The sequence below is a fragment of the Erinaceus europaeus genome, chromosome 7 (assembly GCF_950295315.1).
Source record: "Erinaceus europaeus chromosome 7, mEriEur2.1, whole genome shotgun sequence".
NCBI classification, from domain to species: domain Eukaryota; kingdom Metazoa; phylum Chordata; class Mammalia; order Eulipotyphla; family Erinaceidae; genus Erinaceus; species Erinaceus europaeus.
The window spans coordinates 123,315,465-123,331,993 of NC_080168.1; positions in this window are offsets into that span (position 1 = coordinate 123,315,465).

Below are 16,529 nucleotides of genomic sequence, written 5' to 3' on the forward strand. Positions count from 1 at the left end.
GTTGCCCCTTTCTTCCTCCCTCAGTTCCCCTCTCTCTCTCTCTCTCTCTCTCCCTCCCTCCCTCCCTCCCTCCCTTCCTTCCTTCCTATCTTTTTTCTTTCTTTGTTAGCAGGGCTATCTTTGGGGCTCAATGCCTGCAAGATGCCTAGACCACTCCTTAAGGCCTCCTTTTCCCTGACTCCTTCCCTTCTCCTATTTCATTTCCTTTTCTCATTCATGCATTCATTTATTTCCTCCAGAGTTATCACTCAGGCTCAGTACCAGTACTATAAATCCTCTGCTCCTGGCAGCCTTTTTTTTTTTTTTTTCTTCATCTTATTGGCGAGGACAGAGAGAACTTGAGAGAGGAAGAGGAGGCAAAGAGAAAGATAGACACCTGTAGACCTGTTTCACTGCTTGTGAAGCTTCCCCCCTGCAGGTGGGAAGCCTGGGCTGGAACCCGAATCCTTGCATGGGTCCTTGTACTTCGTACTACTACGTGCGCTTAATCAGTGCACCACTGCTTGGCCTCCTTTTCTTTTATATTCCTCTTTCTTCTTTCTGTCTCCCCCCCCTTTTTTTTTTCATAGCATGTGAGGCATAGTTAGAAGGAAAGGAACAGAGGGGGAGAGAGAGTCAAGAATGAGAAGGGATACACTGCAGCACTGCTTTTCTGCTCCTGAGACTTGTGAAGTGATTCTCTCCTCTGTCCTGTCTCTGCAGGTGGGACTGTGGGCTGGAATCCAAGCCTGCTGGCCTCCTAATGTGTGCACACTAGAGCTGTCTGCCACCAGTGCCCTTGTAGGATACTTTCATCAGACCTTTTTCCCTTTGAACAAATGAGGATAGCTGACCTTTTGTTGTAATCAAGCAGATGTATCATGATGCTTTTTCAGTGACGAGCCAGATAAGATAATAGCAAATTACACACAAGTAATATATATAATATAATATATACATACATGTATATATTATATTATATACTTTAATTTTTCTAATCATATTTTCATTATAGTAAAATACAAGGTAAAACTTATGAAAATCATTTCAGAAAAACAATTCAGAACAGTTTAGTAAAAAAAAATTTATTTCAACATTTTAAATAAACTAACTTCAGGAAGGATGAAAAGTTATTAAAATATGTTCTTAAATACCAAAATAAATAAAAGTAAAGCTGAGATAAAAACATGGCACAAGTGGGCTATGTTTTAAAGGATAGAAAAACAAACAAATTGCAAAGCTATGAAAAAGCAAGTGCTGTACCATGATTCTCACTTGCTGAGGGATTTCAGCACCGGTTGGTGTTCATAGGGGAAAATATTCTTGTCCTAGCAGAAATGCTGCCCCTTCTCCCCACATCTTGTTGAAAACTAATGTTCTCAGGGAAACATTTCTCTCCACATCGGAAGAAATTCCATCAGTTGTAGTTCATTTGAAGGCCAAGACGTATAAACTAGCGAATGGCATCACGGCCATCTCCTGCATGAGGTTCTCACTTGTATGCCGGGCTTTCTGCTACAAGCACTAAGATACATGATAAAAGCAGAAGCCTTTGAATACACAGCCCACTTAGTCCTAAAAATTGGTTGTTTTATAAATACTTTGTTTTACTTTAATGAGAGAGGGAAATACAGAGAGAGGTCAGAATACTGCTCAACTCTGACCTATGGTGATTCCCAGGGATTGAACTTGGATTCTTGAAGCCTCAGGAATCAAAGTCTGTTGTAAAACCATTAGGCCATCTGTCCATTTTACCTTGGCAATTTAGTGATTAAAAGTAATAACAATAGAAAATTAAAGAGTATGGTAGCCATGTACACTTAATCTGTGGATCATTGCCTATTTATCCTCTAGGTTTTTGATTTACAACCAAAAATAGGCTTTGTGAGTCTTTGAATATATATATATATATATATATATATATATATATTTTTTTTTTTTTTTTAACCACAACACTGCTCAACTCTGGTTTACAGTGGTGCAGGGGATTGAACTTCAGACTTGAGAGTTTCTTTGTATAACCATTATGTTATCTATCCCATGCCTTTGAATTCTCTTAGCTCCCTATCAGAAAAAAAAGTATATATATATATATATATATATATATATATATATACACATATATAAAGATATCTCTATTTTTAAATATAAAACAACCATAAGGCAGGCATTTTCTAACAAGCATAATGAATATAAAAATCTCTTAAAAAGGGAGTCGGGTGGTAGTGCAGAGGGTTAAGCGCAGGTGGCGCAAAGCTTAAGGACTGGCATGAGGATCCTTGTTCGAGCCCCCAGTTCCCCACCTGCAGGAGATTCGCTTCACAGGTGGTGAAGCAGGTCTGCAGGTGTCTATCTTTCTCTCCCGATCTGTCTTCCCCTCCTCTCTCCATTTCTCTCTGTCCTATCTAACAATGATGACATCAATCACAACAACAATAACTACAACAATGAAACAACAAGGGCAATAAAAGGGAATAAATAATTTAAATTAAAAAAATCTCTTAAAAGGTTGTCTGAGCTATCAGGGCATGTCTCAGTGGTTAGGGAATGTATTTGTGAAGTACCAAGTCCAAATTCAAGCCTTATCACCACATGGGAGAGTCTTTGCACTTGAAGAAGCTCTAATGAGTGCCCTTTCTCCCTTTTTTTTTAATTTAAGAAAAGATAAATTAACAAAACCATAGGGTACCACACAATTCCCACCACCCAATCTCCACATCCCACCTGCTCCCCTGATAGCTTTCCCATTCTCTATCCCTCTGGGAGCATGGACCCAGGGTCATTTTGAGTTGCAGAAGGTGGAAGGTCTAGCTTCTGTAATTGCTTCCCCGCTGAACATGGACGTTGACTGGTTGGTCCATACTCCCAGTCTGCCTCTCTCTTTCCCTAGTAGGGTGGGTCTCTGGGGAAGCAGAGCTCCAGGACACATTGGTGGGGTCTTCAGTCCAGGGAAGCCTGGCCGGCATCCTGATGGCATCTGGAACCTGGTGGCTAAAAAGAGAGTTAACATACGAAGCCAAACAAATTGTTGAACAATCATGGACCCAAAGCTTGGAATAGTGGAGAGGAAGTGTTAGGGAGGTACTCACTGCAAACTCTAGTGTACTTCTGCTTTCAGGTATATATTTTGCAGTAGTTTATGGATACGTGTGAACATATGCTCTCTCTCACAGAAACTGGTGTATATCTAGGTTTTGGGACTTTATTAGAAAGTGAACCACCTGGGATGGAATTAGAGTATACTATGAAAGGAAAGGTCTCAACTGAGTAACAAAGCTGAAGGGTTGTCATTCCACACCTGAAGTCTGAAGTGAAGCATGTTGAGGTGGCAATCCTTGTGTTGATTAGGTTGCAATCGGCAGATGCAATATTATTTGATATGGATTGGGAGACGCATACGGGAAAGTGGGCCCTATCCAAGGGCCAATTTCCTTCATGTAGCAACAACAATAAAAAGAGGGATAATCTGTATCTAATAGCATATTCTACAAGTGTAATGTGCTAATACCCAAGAAAGCAGAAATTAGGTGATTTAAAAATGCACACATTCTCTCCTTCATAAACTGCTTTAATCTTCTTGAAAATGTATGTAAGGCTGTAAACAAATTTAAGGAAATACTCTGTACCTCTCTCAGAAATTAAATTATTATTTTCCCTGTGTAATGAATTATTGAGTAGAAGTAATTTCATCTTAAAATATATTTAATGACTGATCCATCTTTTCAAGAAGTCTCAGAGGTAAAAAAACTGCCTTACTACAGAAAGCAAATGCCTACAACACAAACCTGGGTATATTTTTCAGCCACCTAGTTGCAGAGGCTACCATGACACCAACCTGACTTCCCTGGGCAGATGTCCTGGAACCTCGCCTCTCCAGAGCCCTGCCCCACTGGGGAAATATAGAAATAGTAGAAATAAGCAGACACTTTCACCCTAAGAATCTAAGGGGTATGGATTAGCCTGTCAATGCCCATGTCCAGTAGAGAAGCAATTACAGAAGCCAGACCTCCCACTTTCTGCACCCCATAATGATCCTGGGTCCATGCTCCCAGAGGTATAAAGAAAAGGGAAGTTTCCAATGGAGGATATGGGACATGGAACTCTGGTGGTGGGAATTGTGTGGAATTTATAACTCTCTTATCCTATGGTCTTGTCAATCATTATGAAATCCATAAATAAAAAATAATAATTGGGAGTCGGGCAGTAGCGCAGCCGGTTAAGCGCAGGTGGCATGAAGCGCAAGGACCTGGGTAAGGATCCGGGTTCGAGCCCCGGCTCCCCACCGCCAGGGAGTCGCTTCACAGGTGATGAAGCAGGTCTGCAGATGTCTGTCTTTCTCTCCCCCTCTGTCTTCCCCCTCCTCTCTCCATTTCTCTCTGTCCTATCCAACAACAACAACATCAATCAGAAGTACAATAATAAAACAACAAGGGCAACAAAAGGGAATAAATAATAAAAAAGAAAAAATAATAATTTACTGGATTAAATGATCCTCTCTGACACTATTTCTCACCTTTCACTTCAGTGTATCTAACCTGAACAAAATGATCCATGGCATCCCAACACATTTATTGTCTTGTACACATCTGTTAAGCTCTGGCAGCAGAGATGACTATCTCTGCTGAATTATCTATTTATTCCCTTGAATAGACTGTTGGATTAGGTGACTTTTAAAGTCCTCTCCAGGGTTAACTGCAGGTGACATGATACCAGCCACTGTGGATAGCTTCCCCTAAGGACACAGGATATACTTTTAGGGAGCAATGATCATTAGCTCATTACCTGTCTTTATCCCAGTGGTAAGTTGTATTCGAATTCACTAAGCATTTCCTCTCTGAGTTACATCACCTTGCCAGCCTTGAAGAGCTGTTGAAATGCAACTCTAAAGGGCCAGGCAATGGCACCTGGTTAACTGCACACATTACAGTGTGCAAGGACCTGGGTTCACGCCCCTGATGTCCATCTACACGGGGAAAGCTTCAGGAGTGGTGAAGCAGGCCTGTATGTGTCTCTCTATCTCTTTCCCTATCTCCCCCTCCCTTCTCAATTTCTCTCTGTCTCTTCCCAATAATGATTAAATTAATAAAAGACTAACAATTAAAGAAAATTCAACCTGCTTTTGCCAAAAACCTGGGGAGGGTATGTTGGGTATGTTGGGTATGTGATCTGGGGCAGAAATTCCAGAGTTAGTCTGTGCTCTGTCATTTCTGCTATCCTGCTATAGTCCTTAGGGTCTGTTTTGTCAGTGTGGGTCTCAAAGTGAAGGCGTTGAATCTAAATGTCTGTCAAATAACATATGCCATGATATCTATCTGTGAAGGACTCTAGGCTTCTGGGGGCTTTCAGGTCTTGGTGCATGATGGAGGAAGAGGACCTAGTTAAGGGGTTAGAGTGTTTTGCAAAAAAATAGAAATTTTACACAGGTACCAACAACTGTATTTATGTAAACCATTAATCCCTTCCAATAAAAAGAAAAATATTTATTTTATTTATTTTAGATAGAGACAGTGAGAATTTGAAATGGAAGGGGGAGATTAAAAAAATAATAAAGAGGCAAAGATGGTGGCTTGTCTACTACTCTTGACTTTGTCTCTGCAAAGCAGCAGCTAGCCTGAGTGCTGGGAATGTAGTGAGGGCAGGATTTGCAGCACCAGGTTCCAGATGCCACCATGATGCCCACCAGACCTCCCTGGGCAGACAACCCCACCATGTGTCCTGGAGCCTCGCTTCCCCAGAGCCTCACCGCACTAGAGAAAGAAAGAGGCAGGCTGGGAGTATGGATCAAACTGTCAACACCCATGTTCAGCAGGGAAGCAATTACAGAAGCCAGACCTTCCACCTTCTAAATCCCACAATGACCTTGGGTCCATACTCCCAGAAGGTTAAAGAATAGGAAAGCTATGAGGGGAGGGGAAGGGATGGGATATGGAATTATGGTGTCAAGAATTAGGTGGAATTGCACTCCTCTTATCCTATGGTCTTGTCAGTGTTTCCATTTTATAAATAAAATATTAAAAAAGAAAGAAAGAAAGATAGGAATGGGGAGTAGGCGGTGATACACTGTTTTAAGGACACATAGCATGGAGCACCAGGACCCACATAAGGATCCAGGTTGGAGCCCCTGGTTCCCCACCTTCAGAAGGGTCACTTTACAAGGGATGAAGCATGTCTGCAGGATCCTCTCTCTCTCTCTCTCTCTCTGTCTCTGTCTCTCTCTCTCTCCTTCCCCTCTCAATATCTCCCTCCTATTCACTAAAATGGGAAAAAAATGTCCACTAGGAACAGTGGGTTAGTAGTGCAGGCACTGAGCCCCAGCTATAACCCTGGAGGCAAGAAAAAAAGGAAAGACTTCCTTAACTCTAAACATGAAGCTTCTTTCCTACAGGTAGAGACTGGGGGGGGGGGGCTTGAACCTAGATCCTTGCACTCTGTAATGTATGCATTCAACCAAGTGTGCTACTTCCTGGCCCTGTCATATATTCATAAATATAATTTGTGGGGGACTCAGAGGTGGTGCATTCAGTTGCACATACTAAGATCTACAAGAATCCAGGTTTAAGTCCCTGTCTTCACCTGCAGGGGGGGAATATCATGAGTGGTGAAGAAGATCTTTTTCTCTTTTTCTCTCTCCAACTCTCCCTCCCACTCAATTTCTTTCTGTCCTGTCAAGCAAAAGAAAAGAGGAACAACTGAGCACTGGGAATGATAGATTAGTAGTGCAGGTACTGAGCCTCAGAGATAATCCTGGTAGCGATAAAAAAAAATTTTTTTAAAGTTGTTACTAGCCACTGGATTTTGATATGGCAGTAAAAGATACTATAGCTGACTGCCCACCACATGATGATATGGTTGAGAAAGGATCACCTGTTAGTTCAGTAGTTAGCCTTTTATCCTCTTTAACCTAGGCAGCTAAAAACTGATAAATGAGTAGTATTCAGAAAATGCTAGTTAATTTAAGTAATTCCATGAATTTTACACCAGCATCGATTTCAATATACAGTATAGTTTAAGCAAGAGATCATGTGAAAGACTGTTTCTCTTTTTATTAATTTTTATTTATTGGATAGAGATAGCTTGAAGGGGGAGATAGAGAGGGAGAGAGGAAAAGAGACACCTGCCCAGGACAGCTTCACCACCCTTGCAAAGCTTTCCCCCTACAGGTGAGAAAGACTGTTTCTTAAATAAAATTTTGGTTGAGGCTACTTAAGTTCATACAAAAGAAAGGTCATTTTGAATTAAAAATCTCCATGGAAAATTTCCACTATAAGGCACTAACTTGATCTGAAACTGGAAACAAAATAAACATAGATAAATTGTGGGAAAAGGAAATAACATAGGAGAATAGATTTTTCCACATAAAGATGATAGATTTTTCCACATAAATGTACATTTGTGTAAAGAAGAAATAATAAAAAAAAAAAACAGCTCCATGTCTTTTATTTAATCATGACTGTTAAAATATAGATGGACAGAGTACTTTCTAAAAATTCAGGAAAACCCTTTCAATGATCTTTCTTCCTTCTTTCTTTTTTTTCCTTTTTTGCCTCCAGGGTTATCACTGGGGCTCAGTGATGGCACTATGCACCCACTTCTTTTTTTTCCAATTTATTGAATAGGGCAGAGAAAAATTGAGAGAGGAGGGAGAGGTAGAGAGGAAGAGAGACACCTGCAGATCCACTTCACAGCTTTTGAAGTGTCCCCTTGCAGGTGGGAGTCAGGGGATCAAACTCAGACCCTTGCATGGTTCCTTGCGCTTAACTGGGTGTCCCATTGCCTGGAATCCTCAATGATCATTCAACAATTCAATAATAATGGTTTATTTTATCAGATACATATTGCACATAGACTATGTATGCATCAGGAGTAAGAGACAAATCAATGATGCCAAGCTCCAGTCAATCATTTTGTTAACTAGCTGTCATCTCACTGACTGCATGTGATACTCCTGTACATCACTGTGAGTGAATGAATGATCCTGGTTCAAGCAAGAGCAGTTTGTTCTCACCCTTCTCACCACCCTTATTTTGTTCTCACCTTACATCAGGCTCACCTAGACATGAGTTCTTCTGACCTAGATGGTCATTTCACTTCCTCTGATTTTAGATATTGTGTAAAGACTCTGTTTCTAATATTCAATTATCTGAAAACATATATATATATATATATATATATATATATATATATATATATATTTCATTCTTATTCTCCTGTTATTTTGGTGAGATCTCCTAATTCTGCCTGGCCTCTGGATTATTATCCTTGTCTAGTTTAGGCAAAGGAGGAGTCAAACTATAAGCTTCATATGCTTCTTCCTACACAGACAGTTCTTGAAGACCATGTGAAGAAATATGGACACATGGCCTGAGTTAATAATCCTATAGTCAGCCTCATAGCAAGCTATGGGTCCATTCCTAAACTTTTTAGCATTTCAATCTCTCTTCTTTATTAAATCAGATTAAATGATTTTATAAAGTTTTTTTTTGGTATTAGTTATAGACATCAACATAAAATGCTTGTTGCTGGTGGTTGGTCTGACATATTTGTATGTTCACCATTCAGAAAGATACCAACCTTGACCAAACTGTCACATAGCAAAGCCAATTTTGTCACTTTAAAAGAATTCCTCAGAGAAAGCAAATTGTGTGGAATCCACTTACAACAATGCAATTTTGTGTTTGAACCATAGGAATATTTTCAAATTTTAGTACATGATATATTAGGAGTTTGCTGTGTCTTGACATCAAGAACATTATGGCTCCAAGGGTCTTTTCCAAAACTTCACTTTGTTTAGGGGATCTTGCATTGACAATATTAAACACTCCTCCAGAATATCTGAGACCAATTCTAGGAAACTTCTCATTCCACCGCTTTACTTTGCCCTGTAATAATCTCCCTCTTACACACATGCTTACACTCAGTCTGACATTGTCCCTCACTGATCTCTTATTAGGCACTCATTTTCTAAATTACTAAAATAATAGCCAGCATTATCACAATTACATATGTTTTTGGTGCTTCCCATGCTTGCAATCATCATTTTACCATGCTTCTAAAATATGAATACTCCAACAATTATAATCACCATTCATTGCCGCTAACCTCATAGCCTCCATCTCCAGATAATACGACACAGAAAGATGTCAGGGCGACAGCTCTAGTTTGGTCAGCAGGAAAACATATGTTTGCTAGCTGCACTGGAAGGAACTGTTGAAGTTCTCCTAGGGAGGTGCTTTTTGTTTTCACGCAACAATATGTCTATTATTAGTTCTCTTATACATTAGCCCTCAGTAAATGTTCGTTATTCTGTCTGCATATCTTGACAATGACTTCTCCCCTGCATTTGCAGCCACCCACTGAGACCATCATGGCCTCCACTCAGACACACAACAAACTGAGGTTTTATTACTTCAATTTTCCAACAAATTATACCAAGCTAAATGACAACACATGGACATAATTTTTAAAAGACAAAGAGAGCAGCAGATTTTGCATTAAGCCAGTGATGGCCAATTTTAAGTAATAGCTTATATTCCATGTTGTCCAAATGTGCATACACATGCGTGTGATTGATATTCTTGCAAACATCAAAGTTTCCTGAAGCCTTTTGAAATGTGATGGAGAGACCCATGTAAGCTATTCTTAAACTCTTGCTTCAGAGTTTAGTATGTTTATATTGGTCATCTCTAAGTGTGTGTGTGTGACCACTTGCGTAGTCACATTTGGCAAAAGAGCATCTACCTGTGTGTTTGTGTGTATGTGTGTGTGTGTATGTGTAAAATCTGTGACTTCAAACCTCCAGATGCACCTACATACTTCTGAAGCTGCAAAATAAATTTCACAAGGGAGTCGGGCGGTAGTGCAGTGGGTTAAGCGCACGTGGCGCAAAGCACAAGGACTAGCTAATGACCCCGTTCGAGCCCTCCCCCCCCCCCCCCGGCTCCCCACCTGCAGGGGAGTCACTTCACAAGAAGTGAAGCAGGTTTGTAGGTGTCTATCTTTCTCACCCCCTCTCTGCCTTCCCTTCCTCTCTCCATTTCTCTCTGTCCTATCCAACAATGATGACATTAATAACAACAACAATTATAACTACAACAACAATAAAAAAACACACCAAGGCAACAAAAAGGAAAATAAATAAATAAAAATAAATAAATAAATTTCACAAATCCTGACATAGCATGTCATAAAAAATGACTTGTTATGTGAATTGCTATAGAACAATATTAGACTAAGAGGTCAGATCTTCACAGCTGGGGAAATAGCTCAGCTTACAGAGCACTGAATTTGATGCCTGAGGTTTCTAGTTAAATCCTTAGCATATGCCAAAGTGATGCTCTGACTTCTGTGTCTGTCTGTCTATCTGTCATCTCTTTTATGTTAAACTTTCTCCATATGTAGTAAATAAAATCATTTTTTAAATAACTCAGATGTGCCCTGAAAGGTTAACAATGGGAGATAACACTAATATCAAAAACCCCAAAACACCATATTTGATTTCATTTAGTGAAATCTCTGCATTGCTCCAAGACATTTAAGAGAATAACTACAAGACGGCAAAATGCAGTGTACACTTTTTGTTTGAAGAGATCAGGAAAGTTTGTCAAGCCATGATCATTTCCAGTCATTCTAATTTTCACAGTGTTACTATTATTATTTTAAATATTTATTTATTCCCTTTTTGTTGCCCTTGTTGTTTAATTGTTGTAGTTATTATTATTGATGCCATTGCTATTGGATAGGACAGAGAAAAATGGAGAGAGGAGGGAAAGACAGAGGGAGAGAAAAAGATAGACACCTGCAGACCTGCTTCACCGCCTGTGAAGTGACTCCCCTGCAGGTGGAGAGCCGGGGGCTCGAACCAGGATCCTTATGCCAGTCTTTGTGCTTTGCGCCACGTGCACTTAACCCGCTGCGCTACCATCCGACTCCCTATTATTATTTTTTTAAGAAGACTCAGCTTTGGGGGAGTCGGGCTGTAGTACAGCGGGCTAAGCGCAGGTGGCGCAAAGCACAAAGACCGGCATAAGGATACCGGTTCGAACCCCGGCTCCCCACCTGCAGGGGAGTCGCTTCACAGGCGGTGAAGCAGGTCTGCAGGTGTCTATCTTTCTCTCCTCCTCTCTGTCTTCCCCTCCTTCGCTCCATTTCTCTCTGTCCTATCCAACAACATTAACAACAACAATAATAACTACAACAATAAAACAACAAGGGCAACAAAAGGGAAAAAATAAATAAAATAAATATAAAAAAAAGTGAAAAAAAAAAAGAAGACTCAGCTTTGGAAAGAAAACAGTGGGAACTTTTTAGGATACCAATTCAAATGCCACCCAACTGATTAATGATCTGGTTGTTGTTACCAAACTTCTTATTTCATGGCTTCTTAGTGAATAATGTCACTTGAAATTACTATACCCTTCAGTTCACTGCCATATGGACAAATGCCACCATTCAAACACCATAATCATGTTACCAGTATGTCCTGAGAAGTTATTGAATTCTTTGCTGCTCTCTTCATGTTTAATGATAGAGTGAAAGAGGGAAGCCTCTGATGTTGTTGTTTATGGAGTATGAAAGAAATTGATTACTGTTAATTTCCATGCCCTATAGTGACCATTTGGTGGTCAATTTCAGGAAAAGCTAGAGCAGCTGGTCCCAATTCTGTCCAGATATAGAACCACCTAGGGAGACTTTAAAATATATATATTACTGGGCTTTCACCCAAACTACTGAATAAGAATCTCCAGGGGTTATTCATAACCATCAAGTTAAATTTAAGCAGACTCTCTAAATAATTGTAGTGCAGCTGTCCATGGAATGGCCTCTAGGATCTATTGGCTGTACTGAAAGCAGATTCAATGTCTAGCTCTGATGTTTTTAACCTGAGTTACTAAGGGGTACCTGTTTGCCCTGCTCCTAGTCCTCTTCCCAACTCTGACACCATCATCTCAGGGAATATTTTTAGTCTACCTGCATGTGAGCTGTGGGCTCAGGCAAAAAATTACTAAAGCCATGAGCCCCCTAGGAGCAAGCCTAAAATAGACTCTCTTGCTTCTTACAATATGAAAACCCCAAATCTCATCTGCTGTATTCTCACCTTTAGGTTCCTGATTATTAATCAATGCATTGTGCTTCAGATCTTTTTTTTATATTTTATTTTATTTATTTATTCCCTTTTGTTGCCCTTGTTGTTTTATTGTTGTAGTTATTATTGTTGTTGTCGTCATTGTTGGATAGGACAGAGAGAAATGGAGAGAGGAGGGGAAGACAGAGAGGAGGAGAGAAAGACAGGCACCTGCAGACCTGCTTCACTGCCTGTGAAGCGACTCCCCTGCAGGTGGGGAGCCAGGGTTCGAACCGGGATCCTTATGCCGGTCCTTGTGCTTTGCACCACCTGCGCTTAACCCACTGCGCTACAGCCCGACTCCCTGTGCTTCAGATCTTAACGCTTTTCAGGCAAGCTTCAGATGCTACCATAACGCCAACCTGACTTCCCAGGGCAGACGACCTCACCTCCCCAGAGTCGTACCCCAGTAGGGAAAGATGGAAATAGGCTGGAAACCTGCCGACACCTATGACCAGTGGAGAAGCAATTACAGAAGCCAAACCTCCCACTTTCTGTACCCCAAAAAGATCTTTGGTCCATACTCCCAGAGGGATAAAGAATAAGGAAGCTATCAAAGGAGGAGATGGGATATATATGAAACTCTGGTTCTGAGAGTTGTATAGAATCGTACCCCTCTTGGGAGTCGGGGGGTAGCACTGCGGGTTAAGCGCAGGTGGCGCAAAGAGCAGGGACCGGTGAAAGGATCCCGGTTCGAGCCCCCGGCTCCTCACCTGCAGGAAAGTCACTTCACAAGCGATGAAGCAGGTCTGCAGGTGTCTTTCTCTCTCCCTCTGTCCTCCCCTCCTCTCTCCATTTCTCTCTGTCTTATCCAACAACGATGACATCAATAATAACTACAACAATAAAACAACAAGGGCAACAAAAGGGAATAAATAAATATTTTTTAAAAAATTGTACCTCTCTTATCCCACAATTTTGTTTATCATTATTAAATCATAAATAAATAAATAAAATAACTTACATAGTTGCCTCCATCAAATTTCAAAAGGAGTGAGGGAACTTAGTTCTTTCTATTGGATCTGTCACCCCATTAATCGCCAGGGTTGATTCGGCTGATCTGGCTGGCTAGGCAGGTGTCCCCTTCCTCCCTTACTGCTCCATGTGCATCTCTCCCGAAGCTGCACACTCAGTCAAAGAGGACGGCCTTCCCCGAATAGAGACGGACTGGTCTTTGGCGAAGGGTATACGAGTAGCTGCGCTCCCCTGCTAGAACCTCCAAACAAGCTACTTAGTTCTTTCTAAGTACAAGCAACTTTGAACTTTTACATCAATACAGTGAAATTATATATAGTTCAATTGTGAGAATTTCAAGAGACATATGACCTTTTAGCTCGATTCAGAGCTGTCCACATGTCTTTGTGGATATGACTGCTATGTGTTCACCAAACCTGCTTTTCTTATCTCTGGACTCACAGCTAAATTTCATTTCTCAGTATACATTATTGGTAGCTGTACTCTAGGTTTAAATCAGTAGGCTGTAATAAAAAGAGAGAGAGAGGACCAGACTTAGGTTTAGAAGTCAAAGACCTTCACAGTGAACCTATATTGATGGTTTTCCCTCCTGGATGGCTAAATGTGATGACATCACTCGGGCTCTGGGAAGCACATGTGAACATGGGAATTCCACAAGATAGAATGAACCGAAGGCATGACCATGTAGAGTATAAGTAACTTCATTTGTGTTAAGCATATAAGGTGTGCGTGTGTGTGTGTGTGTGTGTGTGTGTTTCCTGTAGAAGGTGCTACTCTGATGACTATTAAGTTATCCCAGTTTTCTTTAAAAATGAAAATGACATTTGAAAGTTTTCTTTCTTTTTGTTTCTCTTTCTACTGCAGTATATCTTTCTCGATTATGAAAGCATCATGAATTTCAGTGTTCATAATATACAATGGTTATGTTATAGAGACCTGTGACACAATAAAAACTTCTGTGTCAGGGTATTGCCCTTCTTTTAAAGAGATTATGGGGGGATGGGCGGGGTCGTGTCACACCTGGTTAAGTGCACATAGTACAAAGCACAAGGGCCCAAACAAGGATTTAGGTTTGAGTCCCCAGATCCCTACCTACAGGGGGAAAAGTTTCACAAGCAGTGAAGGCAATCTGCAAGTGTCTCTTTCTCTCTCCCTATCTCCTGCTCACCTTCCAATTTCTCTCTGTCCTATCCAATAAGATGGAAAAAATGGCTTCCAGAGCTGTGGATTCATAGTACAGGCACTGAGCCCCACTGATAGCCCTGGAGTGTATGAGTGAGGAGAGAGAGAGAGGGAGAGAGAGGTTATCTGTGTCAAGGATGTTGGCATAGTCTGCTTTGTAATTGTGTTATTAAGGAAATAATGATTCACAAGACAGTTGTTGTGTGGGCACACTATTTTATCTTTCAGGAGACATAACTACGCACGACTTCCACTACCAACTCATGTCCTCCTCCACCATCGTGCCCTGTGTCCTCAGTGCCCACTCAAACCCCTCCTGCTCTGTCCCTCCTCCCCGCCCCCTTGACTGTTACAACAGACTGTGCCTAGTCCACGTTTCACCTTGTGTCCTCTCTCTCTCTCTCTCTCTCTCTCTCTCTCTCTCTCTCTGTCTCTCTGTCTCTCTGTCTCTCTCTCTCTCTTTTTATATTCCACCTGTAACTGGTATTTATCATTCTTCCAGCTTATCTAATTTAGTATGATTCCTTCAGATTCTGTCCGGGATGAGGCAATGAAATGATCTAGTCATTTCTTACAACAGAGTGGTAGTCCTTTGGGTATATATGCCACCATTTACTTGAACAGTTATGCCACTGAGCACCTGGGTTTCTTATACATTTGGGCTGTTACAATCTCTGCTGCTGGGTCTACGTAGATCTCTTTGGAGAGGTTTTTTATTTTATTTTATTTTATTTTATTTTACCTTTATTTTATTTTATTTTATTTTATTTGGAGAGATCCATAGAAGGTAGACTGTCAGGTTATAGGATTGGTCCATGTTTCCATGCTATAAGGCAACTCTAGACTGTCTTCCACAGAGGTTGAATAAGTTCACATTCCCACTGGCAGTGCAAAAGGGTTCCTCTTTCTCCCACAGCCTTACCAACATGTATTTCCATCCTTTCTGAACTGTGACATTTATGGATGTGAAATGACATCTCATTTTCGTCTTTGCATTTCCCTGGTAATCAGTGACTTTGAATAGTTTTCCTATATCTGCTTTGCTGAAGATTCTGTCCATGTCCTCAACTGATTTCTTTTTTCTTATTTTTAATTTCTTTATTGGGGGATTAATGTTTTACATTCAACACTAAATACAATAGTTTGTACATGCATAACATTTCTCAGCTCTCAACTGATTTCTTAATGAGGTTGTTGTTCAGTTGCTGTAGATAGCTTAGCCTTTATTGTTTTAGTCTGTAGATAGCTTAGCCTGATACAGAATAGAGTTTGCATGCCTGAGGCCCTCGATGTTCCAGATTTGGTTCCCTGCACCACCTTATGCCACAACTCAGAACAACTGTGGTCTCTCTGTTCTCTGTCTTCCATAGCAATTATACAATTAAAAAGATATTGAAATACATTTTGAAAGAAGATTATCTGTAAGCATACACCTACGCTATGTGATCTCATTGCAGAAGTGATGCACATAATGGGTTATATTTGACAAATGTACTGGAATTAATAAAATGTAGCATGCATTTTTGGATTCCAACACTGAAGGCATTCACAGTCATAAACATGTCATCTGTTTGTAAACATCTGTGTCTGAGATGTTGTTGCTAAGCATACAATAATTGGTGCTTCTCCTTTGAGCAGTCCTTTGTGGGATTTTATTTCCCTTCTCTACCCACTGTTGTGTCCTACTTTTTTTTTTCTTAAGTCAACAGTAGTATTGTAATAGTACTCTGAACTGGTCCAGAAGGATGATAGTTTAGGAAAAACAGAAGTGGTGTCAAAGAAAGAGTATGAGTGAGTAAAGATAAACTTTCTTAAGTCTTTACAAAGCCTTTTCTCCACCTGTAAATTTTTGTCAGTGTCTTCAGTGTCCTGTACTTTTTTTTTTTAGTTTACTCATATTGCTTCCAAATTAGTCTATTTTCTATTTCTTCATAGTCTGCTCACTTCATACTTTAGCACATCTCTGTTTTTCTCCTTTCAAATGTAATTAAATCTTTAGTTCTTTGCATGCTCAAAAATTTATTTTAACATAGCTCCTTGATTTGTGTTTTCCTATAGGATCTAGGTCAGGTACCCCAAGTATACTTCAGCTTACTTGCTAGCTGATGAATCTTTAGTGACTCCAACTCTTGATTGGAATACTATGTCTAGAAAGGTTCAAGACCAATGTGTCTTCTTAGTTACAGATGTCTTTCCCAGTTGAAGGAAGAGATTCAAGGACACTCATGCCAGGAGTTTCTCTCCTAAGTATGTTCTTCCAAACATATCGTGA